Here is a 10,363-nt window from a genome sequence, read left to right as displayed (position 1 = left end):
GCAGCCCAGCTCACATGATGCTGCAGCAGCCACTCTCCCCAGCCCAGCTCACATGCAGCTGCTGCAGCCTCTCTCCCCAGCCCAGCTCACATGCAGCTGCAGCAGCGTCTCTTCCCAGCCCAGCTCAGATAAAGCTGCAGCAGCCTCTCCCCAGCCCAGCTCACATGCAGCTGCAGCAGCTTCTCCTCCCTGCCCAGTTCACATGATGCTGCAGTAGCCTCTCTCCCCAGCTCAGCTCACATGATGCTGCAGCAGCCTCTCTCCCCAGCCCAGCTCACATGCAGCTGCAGCAGCCACTCTCCCCAGCCCAGCTCACATGATGCTGCAGCAGCCTCTCTCCCCAGCCCAGCTCACATGCAGCTGCAGCAGCCTCTCTCCCCAGCCCAGCTCACATGTGGGGAGAGAAGCTGCTCCCCTATGTGACGTTATTAGGAGGCGTACCCACCTCCAAATAACATCAGGCTGGGGGGAGACTCACTAGCTGGGCTTCCCCCAGCCCCTCTCCCGTCACTGAATGGATGTCGCGCGTATGCGCGCAGCATCCATTCAGAGTCTCCGGGGTCCCACCTCCCAATTTGGCCACTTCAGCCCACGGGTGGAAAAGCGGGACAGTACTGTCCCACTGAAATCAGGATGTTTAGTTGGGGTGCACCCTCTATGGGTGGCGCCCCTGTGCGACCGCACAGGTCAAACACCCCTAGAGCCGGCCCTGCACATAACACACTTGAATATTTATTACACTGTTCTTTAAACTTCAGGACTTTGATCTACCACTTCAGTAAGACACATGTCACTTGGATTCTCTTGAACATCCACTTTTTGGAAATTGAAAATATGAGGAACAATTTCAACATGTTCCACTAGCACAGGTTGAAGTTCCTCTCTACAGAGGTCTTTATTTTCAGATTCAGTTTAGCAGGTTTACTTGCTCTAAAGCTGGATACACATGTAAAGATTTTCTGTCCAACCATCCAACTAGGTGATTGGTTGGAATGAAAATCTGGTAACGTATGGGAGTAACTGATGATCAGTAATTTGCTCCTAAATCCCAGATGAAAATGGTCGGTCAGACAAGTTTGTTAAATGTTTGATCTAAACAATTTGTTCAAACAACAGTTTTTGTCCATTTTCTGGCGTTTGGGAGCAAATTGCTGATTGTCATTTACTCCCGTACCTTAGCAGATCTTCATTCCAACCAATCATCTAGTTGGCTGGTTGGACAGATAATCTTTGTGTGTGTACCCAGCATAAGCTTTGTACTGTGAGACAACATCACTTGCTTACAGGCAAATTTGGCTGCATTGTGAGTACCATCCTGGTTGCATGAAGGCATTGTTTCATATACATGAGAATTACTCTTCACAAGACAGTAACCAATAACGGCCTGTAAGGTTCTGCTTTCTACTGTAAAAGTGCATTGGGCACATTCACAGCACTCTGATCATATAGTGACTTCAGAGTATCATATTTGGAAGCCATCAACATATCTGTAGAATTTTGGACATACTGTACCTTTGCCTCACGGGTCATGTGATCACCATCTGTATAAGTCAGTTCTTTATCATCAACTTCAGACACAGCTTTGCAATTTGGACCTATGCCCCTTTGGGAGGACTTCATACCCTCAACTATCACTGTAAGCTGAAAGTCACTGTAAGGTATCTCATCCACTTTTACATGAAAGTCTGTAAGGGAATGTCCCAACTTTGATAAGTCAGTCTCTTCTTGTACACTGGTACATTTTATGAGAACATCCTCTTCTGCTTTACCCACTTCCTTAGTTACACACAGCTGCTCTTCCAGTTCGCCAATTTTCACCATGGCATCTTCCAGTTTGCTCCCTGACTGCAGAAGATTGCTCTCCACAACTTCAAATTCAGCAAGTCTCAATTTTTGCACAGCTATTTGAGACTCATGTTTTAATTCACATTGCAACTCCAGTTCTCTGGTATTACTTTCCATTTGGAGATTTTTCAGCTGCTTCTGGGTATTTAACAGACACTATTCAAGGTTCTCACTCTGTTTATGCAACTTCAAAGCCCTGCCATGGGCAAGGTTAAGCTCTCTCTCCGAAGCTTCACTGTGCTCTACTGTATCATGCAGCCTTTCCTACAGAAATACACTTTCTCTTAGCACAGTTCTTTCACTTGTAACAACACTTGACTTTCAATTGTATTTACAGCACAATATAACACAGCATAACATGCTTTCATTTCTATCAAACTACAATGTCCAGCAATCAACAAAGCACTTGCTCTTTTCTTTGCAAAAGAAATGTCCAGACCACATAAGTAGACTCACCTTGTCTTTAATAAGCAGACCACAGGCTCTGAGCATTTTAGCAGAATACAGCCCAAATTTTACTTGCATTTAACTCTTTCTATATTGTGGCAGTATGAAGGCAAAAGCACTCCCATTGACATCACTAGTGATGTCAGTGGGGCCGGCCCCAGATGGTAGGCGTTCCCAAGGAAACGCCTCCATCTGGGCAGCCACGCCCCCGGCATGCCTACCAAAGGGGGCGTGCTGTCACTCACCATCGACAGCATGCCCCCTTTGGTACGAGACCCATAGCGATGGCTTGGCTGTCGCTATTCGGGTCTCGCGCATGCGCATGAAGGAGCCCCCTCCGTCATGCGCATGCGCACTGGGCTAACATCGACCCGCTTGCGAGTGCTCAGCAGTCGCGAGCGGGTCTGAATTAGGCCCTCTGTCCCGCTCGACCCCTCACAGTTCCCTGTAGGGAGACAACAATAACGCCCTGCAGGGACCTATCCTGCCCTAACAGTGTGTCACATTAATACACATCTACATTAATAATGGCTCTAACAAACTATGTGTGTGGTGTAACACAATCTTACGAAATTCATCAAATGTCAACAGTGTAATATAAATTAATCCTGTATGGCCCAATAATACATTCAGCATAACAGGGACAGTTACACCATACAAGAGCAACCACAGATGAACGACTTAGACACTGTCCCTCTAATGCTGCCTAACCAGCTCCTCTTCTAGCTGATGGAGAAAACACGTCAGTAGGAGAACCTGTTATCTAGGCTCACTAGCACAGCACAAAACATTCAGCTAAGCCTCTAACCCTAACCAAGCCTTTAGAATCTGAGAATAGCCTGGGCCAAATGCTTAGGCTATTATTAGGGGCCAGCAGCTTTGCACCTGCCTATTATTCAGTAGCCTGGACTGGACTTTATTTCTGAGGACTCAAACCTGTGAACTGGGCCTAATACCCAGCACACCACCAACCCTGAGGCCCTTCTTTATGTGGGTGATGTGGAAAATGTGTTAGTGAGTAATGACTACACCTGTGCACCTGCTGGGTGACCAGGGAAATGTCAGTGAGTAATGACTACACCTGTGCTCCTGCTGGGTGACCTGGGAAATGTGTCAGTGAGTAATTATTACACCTGTGCACCTGCTGGGTGACCTGGGAAATGTCAGTGAGTAATGAATACACCTGTGCTCCTGCTGGGTGACCTGGGAATTGTGTCAGTGAGTAATTATTACACCTGTGCACCTGCTGTGTGACCTGGGAAATGTCAGTGAGTAATGATTACACCTGTGCACCTGCTGGGTGACCTGGGAAATGTGTCAGTGAGTAATGACTACACCTGTGCACCTGCTGGGTGACTTGGGAAATGTGTCAGTGAGTAATGACTACACCTGTGCACCTGCTGGGTGACCTGGGAAATGTGTCAGTGAGTAATGACTACACCTGTGCTCCTGCTGGGTGACCTGGGAAATGTGTCAGTGAGTAATGACTACACCTGTGCACCTGCTGGGTGACCTGGGAAATGTGTTAGTGAGTAATGAATACACCTGTGCACCTGCTGGGTGACCTGGGAAATGTCAGTGAGTAATGAGTACACCTGTGCACATGCTGGGTGACCTGGGAAATGTCAGTGAGTAATGAATACATCTGTGCACCTGTTGGGTGACCTGGGAAATGTGTCAGTGAGTAATGAATACACCTGTGCTCCTGCTGGGTGACCTGGGAAATGTGTCAGTGAGTAATGAATACACCTGTGCACCTGTTGGGTGACCTGGGAAATGTGTCAGTGAGTAATGAATACACCTGTGCTCCTGCTGGGTGACCTGGGAAATGTGTCAGTGAGTAATGAATACACCTGTGCACCTGCTGGGTGACCTGGGAAATGTGTCAGTGAGTAATGACTACACCTGTGCACCTGCTGGGTGACTTGGGAAATGTGTCAGTGAGTAATGACTACACCTGTGCACCTGCTGGGTGACCTGGGAAATGTGTCAGTGAGTAATGACTACACCTGTGCTCCTGCTGGGTGACCTGGGAAATGTGTCAGTGAGTAATGACTACACCTGTGCACCTGCTGGGTGACCTGGGAAATGTGTTAGTGAGTAATGAATACACCTGTGCACCTGCTGGGTGACCTGGGAAATGTCAGTGAGTAATGAGTACACCTGTGCACATGCTGGGTGACCTGGGAAATGTCAGTGAGTAATGAATACATCTGTGCACCTGTTGGGTGACCTGGGAAATGTGTCAGTGAGTAATGAATACACCTGTGCTCCTGCTGGGTGACCTGGGAAATGTGTCAGTGAGTAATGAGTACACCTGTGCACATGCTGGGTGACCTGGGAAATGTGTCAGTGAGTAATGAATACACCTGTGCTCCTGCTGGGTGACCTGGGAAATGTGTCAGTGAGTAATGAATACACCTGTGCACCTGCTGGGTGACCTGGGAAATGTGTCAGTGAGTAATGACTACACCTGTGCACCTGCTGGGTGACCTGGGAAATGTGTCAGTGAGTAATGACTACACCTGTGCTCCTGCTGGGTGACCTGGGAAATGTGTCAGTGAGTAATGACTACACCTGTGCACCTGCTGGGAGACCTGGGAAATGTGTCAGTGAGTAATGAATACATCTGTGCACCTGCTGGGTGACCTGGGGAATGTGTCAGTGAGTAATGATTACACCTGTGCACCTGTTGGGTGACCTGGGAAATGTGTCAGTGAGCAATGACTACACCTGTGCTCCTGCTGGGTGACCTGGGAAATGTGTCAGTGAGTAATGAATACACCTGTGCACCTGTTGGGTGACCTGGGAAATGTGTCAGTGAGTAATGAATACACCTGTGCTCCTGCTGGGTGACCTGGGAAATGTGTCAGTGAGTAATGAGTACACCTGTGCACATGCTGGGTGACCTGGGAAATGTGTCAGTGAGTAATGAATACACCTGTGCTCCTGCTGGGTGACCTGGGAAATGTGTCAGTGAGTAATGAATACACCTGTGCACCTGCTGGGTGACCTGGGAAATGTGTCAGTGAGTAATGACTACACCTGTGCACCTGCTGGGTGACCTGGGAAATGTGTCAGTGAGTAATGACTACACCTGTGCTCCTGCTGGGTGACCTGGGAAATGTGTCAGTGAGTAATGACTACACCTGTGCACCTGCTGGGAGACCTGGGAAATGTGTCAGTGAGTAATGAATACATCTGTGCACCTGCTGGGTGACCTGGGGAATGTGTCAGTGAGTAATGAATACATCTGTGCACCTGCTGGGTGACCTGGGAAATGTGTCAGTGAGCAATGACTACACCTGTGCTCCTGCTGGGTGACCTGGGAAATGTGTCAGTGAGTAATGAATACACCTGTGCACCTGCTGGGAGACCTGGGAAATGTGTCAGTGAGTAATGAATACACCTGTGCTCCTGCCAGTAGACCTGAAAAATGTGAACCATGTGGGGTCTTGAGGACCAAGTATGAGAATCACTGCTCTAGATTGTAAGCTTGTGAGCAGGGCCCTCTATGTCTATTATTACCCAATTTTGTTATATTAATGTTGTTTCCAGTTATAAAGCACAATGGAATATGCTGGTGCTGTATAAGAAACTGTTGATAAATAATAATACATCAATTATAAATGTCCTTCCTATATAAATGAGGAGGCTCTTCCCCATCACTGCTTTGAGACAACACAGCACCTGTCCTTACATGAGATGCATCTCTGCTGCTGTCATCAGAACTGGTTGGGTGCACAGCGCTACCTTCAATGCCTGAAAAGCCTTTTCTGCCTCCGGATTCTTCTAAACCATAACTGACTGTTTACCATTGGTAAGATCTGTGACAGGGACAGCAATGGAGGCAAAATTGGGGACAATCTTCTATAATACCCCGTGACTCCTAAGAAAGCCTTCATCTGCTTTTTATTTAGGGGTTGGGGCCAATTTTGTATTCCCTCAATGTTATTAAGTTAGTGCATAGGTTCCCAAACTCGGTCCTCAAGGCAGCATAACAGTCCTGGTTTTAAGGATATCCATGCTTGACCACAGTTGACTTAATTAGTACCTCAGTCAATTAGATTCTAACCCCATGTGCTCAACTATGGATATCTCTAAATCCTGAGCTGCTGGTTAGCCTTGAGGACATGATTGGGAACCTCTGAGTTAGGGCTTTATCAAAACTTTTCTAACTAGCACTGGAGCAGAATTCTGTGAAGCAATACTGGAGCAGGTTTTCTGGATAGCACTGCAGCAGAAAGCTGTTTTCTGGATAGCATTGATTCAGAATGTTGTAGAGCAATACTGGAGCATGTTTTCTGGATAGCATTGACTCAGAATGTTGTAGAGCAATACTGGAGCTGGGAAAGGCAAAGTCAGACTCTTTGAAATGTCCATGTGATTTTTTTTTTTCAAAACTCCTTTCTCCTCTGCACCCTTAGTAGTGATACCATCGATGGTCAATAGTTTTACACCATTAGAAAACCATCTATAGAAGTTTGCTGCACATAGACAGACCCTTAACATCAGTCTGGCACCATTGGATTGCCACCTTTGATTGTTTGGCATTGGTGGCTCATTGTTGGTGGCAGAAACACTTGCCAGTGGTCATAGACTATTTCTAGTTCCAACATCACCAATGGTCAATTACATCCCTTGTTCATAGTCCTTGTTCTGTTTACAGGTGCTGGTGTAGTGCAATACAGTGTCACATAGACAGTGTGCTTATAGTGACTGATCCCCACTCCTTCAACCACATGTTTCCCCTCCGACTGTCACCAGTACTACTAAGTGCTCAGCTAGGCAGCCAGGCTCCACTGGGCGACAGTCTCTCTCCAGAGCTAGTCTACGGTCTAAGATGTAGCAGGAGGAAGTGGCGTGCTTTACATACTGGGTATGCATTTCACCCTTCATCTCCTGCTGGCTGGAGTCCATACTACCTCTCACATTGTTACTGCGGGAGTCCTTATAGTGATGATCAGTGTATGAGATGACATCACACACAGCGTTGGTGGTATAGTGGTGATCAGTGTATGAGCTGACATCACACACAGCGTTGGTGGTATAGTGGTGATCAGTGTATGAGCTGACATCATACACAGCATTGGTGGTAGAGTGGTGAGCAGTGTATGAGCTGACATCACACTCAGCATTGGTGGTGTAGTGGTGATCAGTGTATGAGCTGACATCACACACAGTGTTGGTGGTATAGTGGTGATCAGTGTATGAGCTGACATCACACACAGCGTTGGTGGTATAGTGGAGAGCAGTGAATGAGCTGACATCACACACAGCGTTGGTGGTATAGTGGTGATCAGTGTATGAGCTGACATCACACACAGCGTTGGTGGTATAGTGGTGATCAGTGTATGAGCTGACATCACACACAGCATTGGTGGTATAGTGGTGAGCAGTGTATGAGCTGACATCACACACAGCGTTGGTGGTATAGTGGTGATCAGTGTATGAGCTGATAGCTCACACAGCGTTGGTGGTATAGTAGTGATCAGTGTATGAGCTGACATCACACACAGCGTTGGTGGTATAGTAGTGATCAGTGTATGAGCTGACATCACACACAGTGTTGGTGGTATAGTGGTAATCAGTGTATGAGCTGACATCACACACAGCGTTGGTGGTATAGTGATCAGTGTTTGTGCTGACATCACACACAGCGTTGGTGGTATAGTGGTGATCAGTGTATGAGCTGACATCACACACAGCGTTGGTGGTATAGTGGTGAGCAGTGAATGAGCTGACATCACACACAGCGTTGGTGGTATACTGGTGATCAGTGTATGAGCTGACATCACACACAGCGTTGGTGGTATAGTGGTGAGCAGTGAATGAGCTGACATCACACACAGCGTTGGTGGTATAGTGATCAGTGTTTGAGCTGACATCACACACAGCGTTGTTGGTATAGTGGTGAGCAGTGAATGAGCTGACATCACACACAGCGTTGGTGGTATAGTGGTGACCGGTGTATGAGCTGACATCACACACAGCGTTGGTGGTATAGTGGTGATCAGTGTATGAGCTGACATCACACACAGCGTTGGTGGTGTAGTGGTGATCAGTGTATGAGCTGACATCACACACAGCGTTGGTGGTATAGTGGTGATCAGTGTATGAGCTGACATCACACACAGCGTTGGTGGTATAGTGGTGATCAGTGTATGAGCTGACATCACACACAGCATTGGTGGTATAGTGGTGATCAGTGTATGAGCTGACATCACACACAGCGTTGTTGGTATAGTGGTGATCAGTGTATGAGCTGACATCACACACAGCGTTGGTGGTATAGTGGTGATCAGTGTATGAGCTGACATCACACACAGCGTTGGTGGTATAGTGGTGATCAGTGTATGAGCTGACATCACACACAGCGTTGGTGGTATAGTGGTGATCAGTGTATGAGCTGACATCACACACAGCGTTGGTGGTATAGTGGTGATCAGTGTATGAGCTGACATCACACACAGCGTTGGTGGTATAGTGGTGATCAGTGTATGAGCTGACATCACACACAGCGTTGTTGGTATAGTGGTGATCAGTGTTTGAGCTGACATCACACACAGCGTTGGTGGTATAGTGGTGATCAGTGTTTGAGCTGACATCACACACAGCGTTGGTGGTATAGTGGTGATCAGTGTATGAGCTGCCATCACACACAGCGTTGGTGGTATAGTGGTGATCAGTGTATGAGCTGACATCACACACAGCGTTGGTGGTATAGTGGTGATCAGTGTATGAGCTGACATCACACACAGCGTTGGTGGTATAGTGGTGATCAGTGTATGAGCTGACATCACACACAGCGTTGGTGGTATAGTGGTGATCAGTGTATGAGCTGACATCACACACAGCGTTGGTGGTATAGTGGTGATCAGTGTATGAGCTGACATCACACACAGCGTTGGTGGTATAGTGGTGATCAGTGTATGAGCTGACATCACACACAGCGTTGGTGGTATAGTGGTGATCAGTGTATGAGCTGACATCACACACAGCGTTGTTGGTATAGTGGTGATCAGTGTTTGAGCTGACATCACACACAGCGTTGGTGGTATAGTGGTGATCAGTGTATGAGCTGACATCACACACAGCGTTGGTGGTATAGTGGTGAGCATAGCTGCCTTCCAAGCAGTTGACCCGGGTTCGATTCCCGGCCAACGCAGGTTCTTTTAGTTTTTTTATTTTTGTCATATAAAACAAGGGCATCTGGAGGGAAAGTACTGACTGCTAAAGTAATTGTACTCACCTTATATAATGCTGGTGAGAGCTAATGACAGTCACCTAATTATACTGACTGCTCTGTGTAATAGATCAGCCAGAGGGGAGGGGTAGGGGGACAATTTAACAATTACTGCTCTGTATAATAGATCAACCAGTGGCGAGGGGGAGGGGGACAATGCTCTCTAAAATAAACTGTTAATAAATAATTAATAATAAATAAACAATATATTTCCGTCCTAAATAAATGAGGAGGCTCTTCCCCATCACTGCTGTGAGACAACACAGCGCCTGTCCTTACATGCTTCTCATCATCTTTCCCCCTAATAGAGTCTCCACTCCATCCAATGTCGCTATCACCGTTGACAACACAATCATCTCCCCCGTCCACCAACTTCGCTGCTTGGGTATCACCCATGACCCACACTCTCCTTAACACCCCACATTCAATCTCTGGCTCAATCCTGTTTGGTTCCAGCTACGCAACATCACTCGTATTAGGCCTTTCATCTCCCAGAATGCTACCAAACTGATTATTCATTGACTAATCATTTCTCTGCTTGACTACTGCAACTTCCTCCTTACTGGCCTCCCACGTTACCATTTTGCTCCCCTCCAGTTTGTTCTCAATGCTGCAGGTAGACTTATCTTCCTCTCCTGCCATTCCACTTCAGCTGCTCCCCTCTGCCAAAACCTGCACTGGCTCCCTTTCCCCTACAGAATCCTCTTCAAAGTCCTCTCCTTCACATACAAGGCCCTCTCTAACTCTACTGCTACCTACATCTCCAACCTCATCTCCTTACATACTCCCTCCCGTTCACTCTGGTGTGCCAATGACTGTTACCTC

General features: G+C 47.3%; 1 non-coding gene across 1 annotated transcript; it reads left to right on the top strand.

Moving 5' to 3' along the window:
- The first annotated feature begins 9,388 nt into the window (after nt 1-9,388).
- On the top strand, nt 9,389-9,460 carry TRNAG-UCC (transfer RNA glycine (anticodon UCC)). Its single transcript has one exon. It is a non-coding gene; the product is annotated as a tRNA-Gly (tRNA).
- Nucleotides 9,461-10,363: the final 903 nt, after the last annotated feature.

The sequence above is a fragment of the Taudactylus pleione genome, unplaced genomic scaffold (assembly GCF_031769625.1).
Source record: "Taudactylus pleione unplaced genomic scaffold, aTauple2 ptg000050l, whole genome shotgun sequence".
Taxonomy (NCBI): Eukaryota; Metazoa; Chordata; class Amphibia; order Anura; family Myobatrachidae; genus Taudactylus; species Taudactylus pleione.
Note: the sequence above shows the minus strand (reverse complement) of the source record. Positions and strands in the feature narration are given on the sequence as shown.